This window comes from Chelmon rostratus, chromosome 17 (assembly GCF_017976325.1).
Source record: "Chelmon rostratus isolate fCheRos1 chromosome 17, fCheRos1.pri, whole genome shotgun sequence".
NCBI lineage: Eukaryota > Metazoa > Chordata > Actinopteri > Chaetodontiformes > Chaetodontidae > Chelmon > Chelmon rostratus.
This window is the reverse complement of record NC_055674.1, coordinates 20683632-20697444: the sequence shown is the minus strand read 5'-3', so window position 1 is coordinate 20697444 and position 13813 is coordinate 20683632. Positions and strand designations below refer to the sequence as shown.

Sequence of the window (13813 nt, the reverse complement as noted above, 5' to 3'; positions counted from 1 at the left end):
TCTCCTAGAGACTTCATTCAAACTTTAAAACGTAGATAATTTTGTCGGCTCGAACGCACCCCGTGTCCCTTTCAAAATTTCCCAGGGGGAATTTTCTAGTTATTATTATTATTTTTCATCATCCTCCAAATTTTTGTCCCTAAACTCGCCCCGCAGCTTTGAGAAAACCCTTGCAAATTATATATCAAAACGTGCGGTTTGTTCGGGATCGGTGTGCTATTACTTTTCTCAAATTTATCGCAGTTTTTCGCGTCGTAAGACGCGAAAAACTGCGATAAATTTCCCATAAGAAATGAATGGGGACGTCCTCAAATTTCAGCCTTTTTCAATTGTCCGCTGCTCTGCCATACTTTCTCCTAGAGACGTCATTCAAACTTTAAAACGTAGATAATTTTGTCGGCTCCAAATGACCCTTGGCACATTTTGATAAATCTTACGGTTTTCGAGCTATGACCATCGAAGGCCGACGTAAGACGCGAACACCTGCGATAAATTTCCCATAAGAAATGAATGGGGAAATTTCCTCAAATTTCAGCCTTTTTCAATTGTCCGCAGCTCGGCCATACTTTGTCCTAGAGACTTCATTCAAAGTTTAAAACGTAGATAAATTTGTCAGCTCAAAATTAATACCGGCACATTTTTTGATATCTCTTACGGTTTTCGAGCTACGACCATCTGAAGACCATCAAGTTTCTCACAAAAATGCTCAGAATTTCTCCCCCTAGAGTGGATAAATTCAAAAGTTAGAGTGAGACAGCCGGTGAGAAATCGCCTGAAATGTGTTTCTAAAATTGCCGTAAAATCCAAACGGTGAATAGGAGACACATAATTTTGGGATCTTTTGTAGACAAACTTGTCCTCTTTCGTGTGATGTCCTCGAAAAAGCCGAGAGACTTACTGAATTTAAATAGTGAGACGTTATGTGCAGCCAGCGCCCTCCTGTTCTCCCATTAAGTCCCATGTTAAAATTCAGAGCTGTTTTGTGAGCAAAGCAGAAATGCCTCCTGTCTTTAGATCGCCATAAAACGAAAAGTTGTTGTGTCAGGAATAAAACGAGATGATGGTCGGACTCAGGAAGTTCTCGGGAGTCCGATGATCTATAGTACACTCTGATACGAGGTACGGTTCTCTCACCAGAGGATTTAGTTCAGGAGGTTTGCCGAACCCAAATCTCACTGCATACAATACAAACTCCTGTTCTCTGAGTCGCAGAGTCTTTTTAAGTCGACCATTTTGTCATTTTTCTAAAGAATATCTGGACATAAAACACACGTACATCTGGCCCAGACTTGTCCGCATCTCACAGTGTAATCGGTTTTTTGATAGCAGCTACGGTTTTGACACAATCGCAAGTTGTTCGGAAGAAACCGACAGCGAAAAAGCCGCTTTTCAAGGGAAGAGTTTAACAGGTGCAACTGTCATTTACACACACACCGGTCAATAACCCACGCACACACATCTGCAGGACAACCAGCCTGAGAATGATTATCTTAACGAGCTCAGTCAAAACAAGGGCATTGTTTGAAAACAATCTCTGTCCAACAAGCAGTTAAACTCAGCTTCAGAAAGCTCTTTGCCAAAGAGGTTGAGACAGTAGTCACACAAATGCACACACAAAAAGGGCTAACCAACAGCTAAAAAGTGATTAAAAACAGCACGTCAAAACTGAACAGGAACAGGTAAACAGTGGGAGAGGTGCAGAGGTAATTATCAGCAGGTGGGGCAGAAGTTACACAGGCACACACGCACACACACACATTCAGACACATATATACTATACACATCTCCATGTTGGAGCTGGTTGGGCTGCTTGTGTAGTTCAAGCAGACACACACACACAAACAGACGAAGACACACACATACGCAGTCACACACAATGACAGATACATAAACACACACACACAGACAAATGCATAATGAAAACCCCATCCCCCCGCCCCCTTGTTAACGCCGTTAGCTCTGTTAGCTCTGTTAGCACAGTTAGCTCTGTTAGCGTTAGCGCCGTTAGCTCTATTCGCACCGTTAGCTGTTCGCTCCGTTAGTGTTAGCTCTGTTAGCTCCGTTAGCATTAGCTCCATTCATGTTTATTGATTCAGTTCATTAATTCATGTTAACAGAGACATGAAGCAGAGGAGAGAAGCAGACACAGACAGCTGAGGTGATCAACAGAGACAGACAAGGAGAAAGCCACAGAAACACAGCTGAGAGCAATTCATTAATCAGGGACTGACTACCTCTGATATCTGCCGTTTTCTCAAATTGCAGCCTTTTTCAATTGTCCGCTGCTTCGCCATAGTTTCTCCTAGAGACTTCATTCAAACTTTAAAACGTAGATAATTTTGTCGGCTCCAAATGACCCTCGGCACATTTTGATATCTCTTACGGTTTTCGAGCTATGACCATCGAAGGCCGACGTAAGACGCAAACAACTGCGATAAATTTCCCATAAGAAATGAATGGGGAAATTTCCTCAAATTTCAGCCTTTTTCAATTGTCCGCTGCTCGGCCATACTTTGTCCTAGAGACTTCATTCAAACTTTAAAACGTAGATAATTTTGTCGGCTCGAACACACCCCGTGTCCCTTTCAAAATTTCCCAGAGGGAATTTTCTAGTTATTATTACTTTTCATCTTCCTCCAAGTTTTCGTCCTCAAACTCGCCCCGCAGCTTTGAGAAAACCCTGTAGCTCAGGCATACATTCACCGAGAGACTTCATTTCAACTTTAAAATGTAGACCCAAGTCTGGTCTATTGGTGTGTTCATCCACATTTTGATTGGTCCTATAGTTTTTGATCAGTCACTGTTCAATGACAGTGATCGTTTGGCGGGAAATTTTGAGATTATAATGGGTGTGTATTGCGCGGAATGTTCGTGCTAGAGTGCGTGCTAGAGTGGCACAGAGTCTAAAAACGATCTGAAAATCTTCTCTTTTTCTCGTCGCTACGGCCACAAATTACACTCTACACGCATAATTTTGGGCTCAGTTTGTAGACAAACTTGTCCTCTTTCGTGTGATGTCCTCGAAAAAGCCGAGAGACTTACTGAATTTAAATAGTGAGACGTTTTGTGCAGCCAGCGCCCTCCTGTTCTCCCATTAAGTCCCATGTTAAAATTCAGAGCTGTTTTGTGAGCAAAGCAGAAATGCCTCCTGTCTTTAGATCGCCATAAAACGAAAAGTTGTTGTGTCAGGAATAAAACGAGGAGATGGCCGGACTCAGGAAGTTCTCGGGAGTCCGATGATCTATAGTACACTCTGATACGAGGTACGGTTCTCTCACCAGAGGATTTAGTTCAGGAGGTTCGCCGAACCCAAATCTCACTGCATACAATACAAACTCCTGTTCTCTGAGTGGCAGAGTCTTTTTAAGTCGACCATTTTGTCATTTTTCTAAAGAATATCTGGACATAAAACACACGTACATCTGGCCCAGACTTGTCCGCATCTCACAGTGTAATCGGTTTTTTGATAGCAGCTACGGTTTTGACACAATTGCAAGTTGTTCGGAAGAAACCGACAGCGAAAAAGCCGCTTTTCAAGGGAAGAGTTAACAGGTGCAACTGTCATTTACACACACACCGGTCAATAACCCACGCACACACATCTGCAGGACAACAAGCCTGAGAATGATTATCTTAACGAGCTCAGTCAAAACAAGGGCATTGTTTGAAAACAATCTCCGTCCAACAAGCAGTTAAACTCAGCTTCACAAAGCTCTTTGCCAAAGAGGTTGAGACAGTAGTCACACAAATGCACACACAAAAAGGGCTAACCAACAGCTAAAAAGTGATTAAAAACAGCACGTCAAAACTGAACAGGAACAGGTGGGAGAGGTAGAGAGGTAATTATCAGCAGGTGGGGCAGAAGTTACACAGGCACACACGCACACACACACACACACACACACACATTCAGACACATATATACTATACACATCTCCATGTAGGAGCTGGTTGGGCTGCTTGTGTAGTTCAAGCAGACACACACACACAAACAGACGAAGACACACACATACGCAGTCACACACAATGACAGATACATAAACACACATACACAGACAAATGCATAATGAAAACCCCATCCCCCCGCCCCCTTGTTAACACCGTTAGCTCTATTAGCTCTGTTAGCACAGTTAGCTCTGTTAGCGCTAGCGCCGTTAGCTATATTCGCACCTTTAGCTGTTAGCTCAGTTAGTGTTCGCTCTGTTAGCTCCGTTAGCATTAACTCCATTCATGTTTATTGATTCAGTTCATTAATTCATGTTAACAGAGACATGAAGCAGAGGAGAGAAGCAGACACAGACAGCTGAGGTGATCAACAGAGACAGACAAGGAGAAAGCCACAGAAACACAGCTGAGAGCAATTCATTAATCAGGGACTGACTACCTCTGATATCTGCCGTTTTCTCAATTTGCAGCCTTTTTCAATTGTCCGCTGCTTCGCCATAGTTTCTCCTAGAGACTTCATTCAAACTTTAAAACGTAGATAATTTTGTCGGCTCAAAATGACCCTCGGCACATTTTGATATCTCTTACGGTTTTCGAGCTATGACCATCGAAGGCCGACGTAAGACGCAAACAACTGCGATAAATTTCCCATAAGAAATGAATGGGGAAATTTCCTCAAATTTCAGCCTTTTTCAATTGTCCGCTGCTCGGCCATACTTTGTCCTAGAGACTTCATTCAAACTTTAAAACGTAGATAATTTTGTCGGCTCGAACACACCCCGTGTCCCTTTCAAAATTTCCCAGAGGGAATTTTCTAGTTATTATTACTTTTCATCTTCCTCCAAGTTTTCGTCCTCAAACTCGCCCCGCAGCTTTGAGAAAACCCTGTAGCTCAGGCATACATTCACCGAGAGACTTCATTTCAACTTTAAAATGTAGACCCAAGTCTGGTCTATTGGTGTGTTCATCCACATTTTGATTGGTCCTATAGTTTTTGATCAGTCACTGTTCAATGACAGTGATCGTTTGGCGGGAAATTTTGAGATTATAATGGGTGTGTATTGCGCGGAATGTTCGTGCTAGAGTGCGTGCTAGAGTGGCACAGAGTCTAAAAACGATCTGAAAATCTTCTCTTTTTCTCGTCGCTACGGCCACAAATTACACTCTACACGCATAATTTTGGGATCTTTTGTAGACAAACTTGTCCTCTTTCATGTGATGTCCTCGAAAAAGCCGAGAGACTTACTGAATTTAAATAGTGAGACGTTTTGTGCAGCCAGCGCCCTCCTGTTCTCCCATTAAGTCCCATGTTAAAATTCAGAGCTGTTTTGTGAGCAAAGCAGAAATGCCTCCTGTCTTTAGATCGCCATAAAACGAAAAGTTGTTGTGTCAGGAATAAAACGAGGAGATGGTCGGACTCAGGAAGTTCTCGGGAGTCCGATGATCTATAGTACACTCTGATACGAGGTACGGTTCTCTCACCAGAGGATTTAGTTCAGGAGGTTCGCCGAACCCAAATCTCACTGCATACAATACAAACTCCTGTTCTCTGAGTCGCAGAGTCTTTTTAAGTCGACCATTTTGTCATTTTTCTAAAGAATATCTGGACATAAAACACACGTACATCTGGCCCAGACTTGTCCGCATCTCACAGTGTAATCGGTTTTTTGATAGCAGCTACGGTTTTGACACAATCGCAAGTTGTTCGGAAGAAACCGACAGCCAAAAAGCCGCTTTTCAAGGGAAGAGTTTAACAGGTGCAACTGTCATTTACACACACACCGGTCAATAACCCACGCACACACATCTGCAGGACAACAAGCCTGAGAATGATTATCTTAACGAGCTCAGTCAAAACAAGGGCATTGTTTGAAAACAATCTCCGTCCAACAAACAGTTAAACTCAGCTTCAGAAAGCAGTTTCGCAAAAAGGTTGAGACAGTAGTCACACAAACACACACACAAAAAGGGCTAACCAACAGCTAAAAAGTGATTAAAAACAGCACGTCAAAACTGAACAGGAACAGGTAAACAGTGGGAGAGGTGCAGAGGTAATTATCAGCAGGTGGGGCAGAAGTTACACAGGCACACACGCACGCACACACACACACACACACACACATTCAGACACACATATACCATACACATCTCCATGTAGGAGCTGGTTGGGCTGCTTGTGTAGTTCAAGCAGACACACACACACAAACAGACGAAGACACACACATACGCAGTCACACACAATGACAGATACATAAACACACACACACAGACAAATGCATAATGAAAACCCCATCCCCCCGCCCCCTTGTTAACGCCGTTAGCTCTATTAGCTCTGTTAGCACAGTTAGCTCTGTTAGCGTTAGCGCCGTTAGCTCTATTCGCACCGTTAGCTGTTAGCTCCGTTAGTGTTAGCTCTGTTAGCTCCGTTAGCATTAGCTCCATTCATGTTTATTGATTCAGTTCATTAATTCATGTTAACAGAGACATGAAGCAGAGGAGAGAAGCAGCTGAGAGCAATTCATTAATCAGGGACTGACTACCTCTGATATCTGCAGTTTTCTCACATTGCAGCCTTTTTCAATTGTCCGCTGCTTCGCCATAGTTTCTCCTAGAGACTTCATTCAAACTTTAAAACGTAGATAATTTTGTCGGCTCAAAATGACCCTCGGCACATTTTGATATCTCTTACGGTTTTCGAGCTATGACCATCGAAGGCCGACGTAAGACGCAAACAACTGCGATAAATTTCCCATAAGAAATGAATGGGGAAATTTCCTCAAATTTCAGCCTTTTTCAATTGTCCGCTGCTCGGCCATACTTTGTCCTAGAGACTTCATTCAAACTTTAAAACGTAGATAATTTTGTCGGCTCGAACGCACCCCGTGTCCCTTTCAAAATTTCCCAGGGGGAATTTTCTAGTTATTTTTCATCTTCCTCCAAGTTTTCGTCCTCAAACTCGTCCCACAGCTTTGAGAAAACCCTCGCAAATTATATATCAAAACGTGCGTATTGTTCGGGATCGGTGTGCTATTACTTTTCTCAAATTTATCGCAGTTTTTCGCGTCGTAAGACGCGAAAAACTGCGATAAATTTCCCATAAGAAATGAATGGGACGGCCGAAAAAAACAAGATTGAAATTGGAGTTTTTCAAACATCTGTAGCTCAGGCATACATTCACCGAGAGACTTCATTTCAACTTTAAAATGTAGACCCAAGTCTGGTCTATTGGTGTGTTCATCCACATTTTGATTGGTCCTATAGTTTTTGATCAGTCACTGTTCAATGACAGTGATCGTTTGGCGGGAAATTTTGAGATTATAATGGGTGTGTATTGCGCGGAATGTTCGTGCTAGAGTGCGTGCTAGAGTGGCACAGAGTCTAAAAACGATCTGAAAATCTTCTCGTTTTCTCGTCGCTACGGCCACAAATTACACTCTACACGCATAATTTTGGGCTCAGTTTGTAGACAAACTTGTCCTCTTTCGTGTGATGTCCTCGAAAAAGCCGAGAGACTTACTGAATTTAAATAGTGAGACGTTTTGTGCAGCCAGCGCCCTCCTGTTCTCCCATTAAGTCCCATGTTAAAATTCAGAGCTGTTTTGTGAGCAAAGCAGAAATGCCTCCTGTCTTTAGATCGCCATAAAACGAAAAGTTGTTGTGTCAGGAATAAAACGAGGAGATGGCCGGACTCAGGAAGTTCTCGGGAGTCCGATGATCTATAGTACACTCTGATACGAGGTACGGTTCTCTCACCAGAGGATTTAGTTCAGGAGGTTCGCCGAACCCAAATCTCACTGCATACAATACAAACTCCTGTTCTCTGAGTGGCAGAGTCTTTTTAAGTCGACCATTTTGTCATTTTTCTAAAGAATATCTGGACATAAAACACACGTACATCTGGCCCAGACTTGTCCGCATCTCACAGTGTAATCGGTTTTTTGATAGCAGCTACGGTTTTGACACAATTGCAAGTTGTTCGGAAGAAACCGACAGCGAAAAAGCCGCTTTTCAAGGGAAGAGTTAACAGGTGCAACTGTCATTTACACACACACCGGTCAATAACCCACGCACACACATCTGCAGGACAACAAGCCTGAGAATGATTATCTTAACGAGCTCAGTCAAAACAAGGGCATTGTTTGAAAACAATCTCCGTCCAACAAGCAGTTAAACTCAGCTTCACAAAGCTCTTTGCCAAAGAGGTTGAGACAGTAGTCACACAAATGCACACACAAAAAGGGCTAACCAACAGCTAAAAAGTGATTAAAAACAGCACGTCAAAACTGAACAGGAACAGGTGGGAGAGGTAGAGAGGTAATTATCAGCAGGTGGGGCAGAAGTTACACAGGCACACACGCACACACACACACACACACACACACATTCAGACACATATATACTATACACATCTCCATGTAGGAGCTGGTTGGGCTGCTTGTGTAGTTCAAGCAGACACACACACACAAACAGACGAAGACACACACATACGCAGTCACACACAATGACAGATACATAAACACACATACACAGACAAATGCATAATGAAAACCCCATCCCCCCGCCCCCTTGTTAACACCGTTAGCTCTATTAGCTCTGTTAGCACAGTTAGCTCTGTTAGCGCTAGCGCCGTTAGCTATATTCGCACCTTTAGCTGTTAGCTCAGTTAGTGTTAGCTCTGTTAGCTCCGTTAGCATTAGCTCCATTCATGTTTATTGATTCAGTTCATTAATTCATGTTAACAGAGACATGAAGCAGAGGAGAGAAGCAGACACAGACAGCTGAGGTGATCAACAGAGACAGACAAGGAGAAAGCCACAGAAACACAGCTGAGAGCAATTCATTAATCAGGGACTGACTACCTCTGATATCTGCCGTTTTCTCAATTTGCAGCCTTTTTCAATTGTCCGCTGCTTCGCCATAGTTTCTCCTAGAGACTTCATTCAAACTTTAAAACGTAGATAATTTTGTCGGCTCAAAATGACCCTCGGCACATTTTGATATCTCTTACGGTTTTCGAGCTATGACCATCGAAGGCCGACGTAAGACGCAAACAACTGCGATAAATTTCCCATAAGAAATGAATGGGGAAATTTCCTCAAATTTCAGCCTTTTTCAATTGTCCGCTGCTCGGCCATACTTTGTCCTAGAGACTTCATTCAAACTTTAAAACGTAGATAATTTTGTCGGCTCGAACACACCCCGTGTCCCTTTCAAAATTTCCCAGAGGGAATTTTCTAGTTATTATTACTTTTCATCTTCCTCCAAGTTTTCGTCCTCAAACTCGCCCCGCAGCTTTGAGAAAACCCTGTAGCTCAGGCATACATTCACCGAGAGACTTCATTTCAACTTTAAAATGTAGACCCAAGTCTGGTCTATTGGTGTGTTCATCCACATTTTGATTGGTCCTATAGTTTTTGATCAGTCACTGTTCAATGACAGTGATCGTTTGGCGGGAAATTTTGAGATTATAATGGGTGTGTATTGCGCGGAATGTTCGTGCTAGAGTGCGTGCTAGAGTGGCACAGAGTCTAAAAACGATCTGAAAATCTTCTCTTTTTCTCGTCGCTACGGCCACAAATTACACTCTACACGCATAATTTTGGGATCTTTTGTAGACAAACTTGTCCTCTTTCGTGTGATGTCCTCGAAAAAGCCGAGAGACTTACTGAATTTAAATAGTGAGACGTTTTGTGCAGCCAGCGCCCTCCTGTTCTCCCATTAAGTCCCATGTTAAAATTCAGAGCTGTTTTGTGAGCAAAGCAGAAATGCCTCCTGTCTTTAGATCGCCATAAAACGAAAAGTTGTTGTGTCAGGAATAAAACGAGGAGATGGTCGGACTCAGGAAGTTCTCGGGAGTCCGATGATCTATAGTACACTCTGATACGAGGTACGGTTCTCTCACCAGAGGATTTAGTTCAGGAGGTTCGCCGAACCCAAATCTCACTGCATACAATACAAACTCCTGTTCTCTGAGTCGCAGAGTCTTTTTAAGTCGACCATTTTGTCATTTTTCTAAAGAATATCTGGACATAAAACACACGTACATCTGGCCCAGACTTGTCCGCATCTCACAGTGTAATCGGTTTTTTGATAGCAGCTACGGTTTTGACACAATCGCAAGTTGTTCGGAAGAAACCGACAGCCAAAAAGCCGCTTTTCAAGGGAAGAGTTTAACAGGTGCAACTGTCATTTACACACACACCGGTCAATAACCCACGCACACACATCTGCAGGACAACAAGCCTGAGAATGATTATCTTAACGAGCTCAGTCAAAACAAGGGCATTGTTTGAAAACAGTCTCCATCCAACAAACAGTTAAACTCAGCTTCACCAAGCGCTTTGCCAAAAAGGTTGAGACAGTAGTCACACAAACACACACACAAGCAGGGCTAACCAACAGCTAAAAAGTGATTAAAAACAAGCACGTCAAAACTGAACAGGAACAGGTAAAAAGTGGGAGAGGTAGAGAGGTAATTATCAGCAGGTGGGGCAGAAGTTACACACGCACACAAACAAACACACACACACACACACACACATTCAGACACACATATACCAGACACATCTCCATGTAGGAGCTGGTTGGGCTGCTTGTGTAGTTCAAGCAGACACACACACACAAACAGACGAAGACACACACATACGCAGTCACACACAACGACAGATACATAAACACACACACACAGACAAATGCATAATGAAAACCCCATCCCCCCGCCCCCTTGTTAACGCCGTTAGCTCTGTTAGCTCTGTTAGCACAGTTAGCTCTGTTAGCGCTAGCGCCGTTAGCTATATTCGCACCTTTAGCTGTTAGCTCAGTTAGTGTTAGCTCTGTTAGCTCTGTTAGCATTAGCTCCATTCATGTTTATTGATTCAGTTCATTAATTCATGTTAACAGAGACATGAAGCAGAGGAGAGAAGCAGACACAGACAGCTGAGGTGATCAACAGAGACAGACAAGGAGAAAGCCACAGAAACACAGCTGAGAGCAATTCATTAATCAGGGACTGACTACCTCTGATATCTGCCGTTTTCTCAAATTGCAGCCTTTTTCAATTGTCCGCTGCTTCGCCATAGTTTCTCCTAGAGACTTCATTCAAACTTTAAAACGTAGATAATTTTGTCGGCTCGAACGCACCCCGTGTCCCTTTCAAAATTTCCCAGGGGGAATTTTCTAGTTCTATTTCCAATTCTGAAACGCAAAAAAACATGCATTTTTAGTTGTCCAATATATGTAGCAGATTTTAAAAGAAACACACAAGAGCCGTTTTCCTTAAAAATTGATTTATATGCACCAACGACTGTTAAAAGTGGTTAAATGGAGAAAAGGATAAATAGAAAAAAACGAGTTGTTGCACAGGGCTTCGTAGAAGGAGCCAATCAGTGAACCCCTGTGGGCTCACGTGATCATCCCCGCAGGGTCACGTCTGGTTTCCTCTTCCGGTTCTGCAGTCAAGTTTACCTCTGCTGCCTCATATGCTATCTGCTCCAAACCGCGAGTAAAACTGCTGCCATCCACGGGGTAAGACATGAAAATAATGTTCCAAACTGAGTTGTAGTAATTTTTGATGTTGAGCACTGGTTGACCGGTATACTGTTAACATTTCAACTTTGTAGAGCTCCGTGAGATCGGACGATTTCCGCCGACCTGGCGAGGGTAAATGGTGAAACTGCTCCTAGCTTGATAACTCGGTGAGTGAAAATGCCCTTGAACCTGTTTGGTTAACCTGGAAATCATTTTATATTCATGTATGACCTGTTTAGTTGTGTGTAAAGCAGCTAAAAGTCGCGTTATATAGCCATGAAAAAAAGGGTGCTAATGGTGCTATAGACGCCATAGACTGTGTGTTGTGATGCTAATGGCCATCGACTGAAGCAGAACCACTTAGCTCATTTGGTGTCATGTGCAAATTATCGTATTATTGTTCTTAATAACTGTTTACTTCAGAATATCTTTCTGAACTGTCGTTCACTACATGTGTTGGAAAAAAATAAGATGGTGGTGAGTCTATTGCTGTGTGTATGTGCTGTGGTAAATGCAGAGGTGAATGTTTGGTGCAGTTTCTCACTGTTAGCGGTGCAAGGGGAGACATATAAGCACAGTAGGCCTTAATGCCTTTAAATTACCATGAGTTTCTCTGAATTTAATGCAGTTTTCTACAAAAATGAGAGGGTACTATGCATTCTTTCTTTTGTTTTTGTAAAATGCTATTTTCTGTGTTAATTAGGACTGTTTCAGATCTTTAAACTGTTATTAATGTAGTTACAGTACTCAAATTTAATTATAAAATGCACTTGTATGTATTTATAGTTTCACAACTGTAAGTTAATATTTAAACTGAAGATTTTTGTTGTTCAACTGAAGCTTTTGAGAGCTTGATTTAATAAGGATTATTATTGATTGGTGATAATCAACATGTTATTTGGATCTCCTCTGACCTCTTTGTAGGTCAGGTTTTTTGTTTTGTTTTTTTCCCCTGTGACATCAGTAAATGACGTCCCATCCACATCCCACCGTCCAGTGGAGAGCTGCCAGCTGGGTTTTCGTGTGAAGTTTCAGAGATCCCGAGATACCCAGCGTGAGCTGGGTGGCGAGCCGCATCGAAACGACTGATACTGAACTCAGAGTGGAGAAGGATTCTTTCATTCCCCCTTCCTCACGGACTGTGTGGTTGGACAGAACAAACATACACTGATACACTTGACACGGAGCCGAAGGAAAAGAAGGGCCCCAACAGTAACTTTGGGACACAAAGGGTTTTATTTTGTTATTAGTTATTTTTCATTGAATGCCTTGCAACTATCTGTATTTTCATTGTGTTATTGGTTATTAATAACAAGTGGCCACACAAAAAACTCAAACCATTGTCTGTGTCTTTTAACTTCACCAACAACAAGGGCTCTAAGTAGCTTATAGTCTTCAATTACTGGTCCATGTCTTAGCATTGACTATTGCTGACCTGTGCTGTTATAACATGGTAATAAGGGTTACATAAAGAACAAACGGAAACGTGTCTCCTGCCTTGAGTAAAGTGAACTGTGTGCCTTAAAGGTGACCTTGGTTGAAACTTACTTCCTGGGGTGAAATCCCCCAGGTGGCGTTGTCGTTTGTGTTGGTCTTTCACATAAAATGCCAATAAAATATATTTATGTTTGTGGCCGGAATGTGACAAAATGTGGAAAAGTTCAAGGTGTATGAATACTTTTTCAAGCCTCTGTATCAGCAAAAATCTGTCAGTATTCATGTGATGTCAGTGGATTTCACACCTTCGTTCTGGCCTCTTCTCTTCACAGAGATGACCTGGCAGAGGTGCACCTGAAGCCAGAAATCCCTCAAAACGCCTCCGTGTGTGTTGTTTGCTCTACTAATAGTACATTTCAATCTAAATATGCCAACAACTCCAACAAGGCAGGTGATGCTTCCAGCTGTCTTCACCAACTGCTTGTTGTCTGCACTCGTCCTTCTGAGCAACCAACTGTCTGTCCAGCTGTCACCATTATTTCATGACCATCTCACAGTCTGTCGCTACTTAATACTGAACATTTACTTATTACAATTATCATGTGAAGAGTAGCTAACAGTCTGAAAGAGAAATAGATTTTAAAATGGGAAAATTTAACTGTATCAAGGTCTTTGTGTATTATTCAACATAATATTAAATGGCAAAGTTCAATAAGCAGAGATTAGTGTGTGTGTGTGTGAGTGAGCGCGCGCGTGCGTGCGCGTGCAGCAGAGCTGTTGATAACCTGGAGGAGGATCCTTCTAATATCTCCACCAGGGGGGGCTTTATTTTATAGAAACAGAAATGTCAGGAGTGGATGATCCACACAGATCAAGGACAACATCGATGGCAGATGTGTAGTCA

The 13813-nt window shown here is 42.5% G+C and overlaps 1 long non-coding RNA gene across 1 annotated transcript; it reads left to right on the top strand.

Moving 5' to 3' along the window:
- The first annotated feature begins 11392 nt into the window (after positions 1-11392).
- LOC121621252 lies at positions 11393-13591 on the top strand. Its single transcript, XR_006007619.1, has 3 exons — positions 11393-11469; positions 11565-11639; positions 12397-13591. It is a non-coding gene; the product is annotated as an uncharacterized LOC121621252 (long non-coding RNA).
- The last annotated feature ends 222 nt before the right edge of the window (positions 13592-13813 follow it).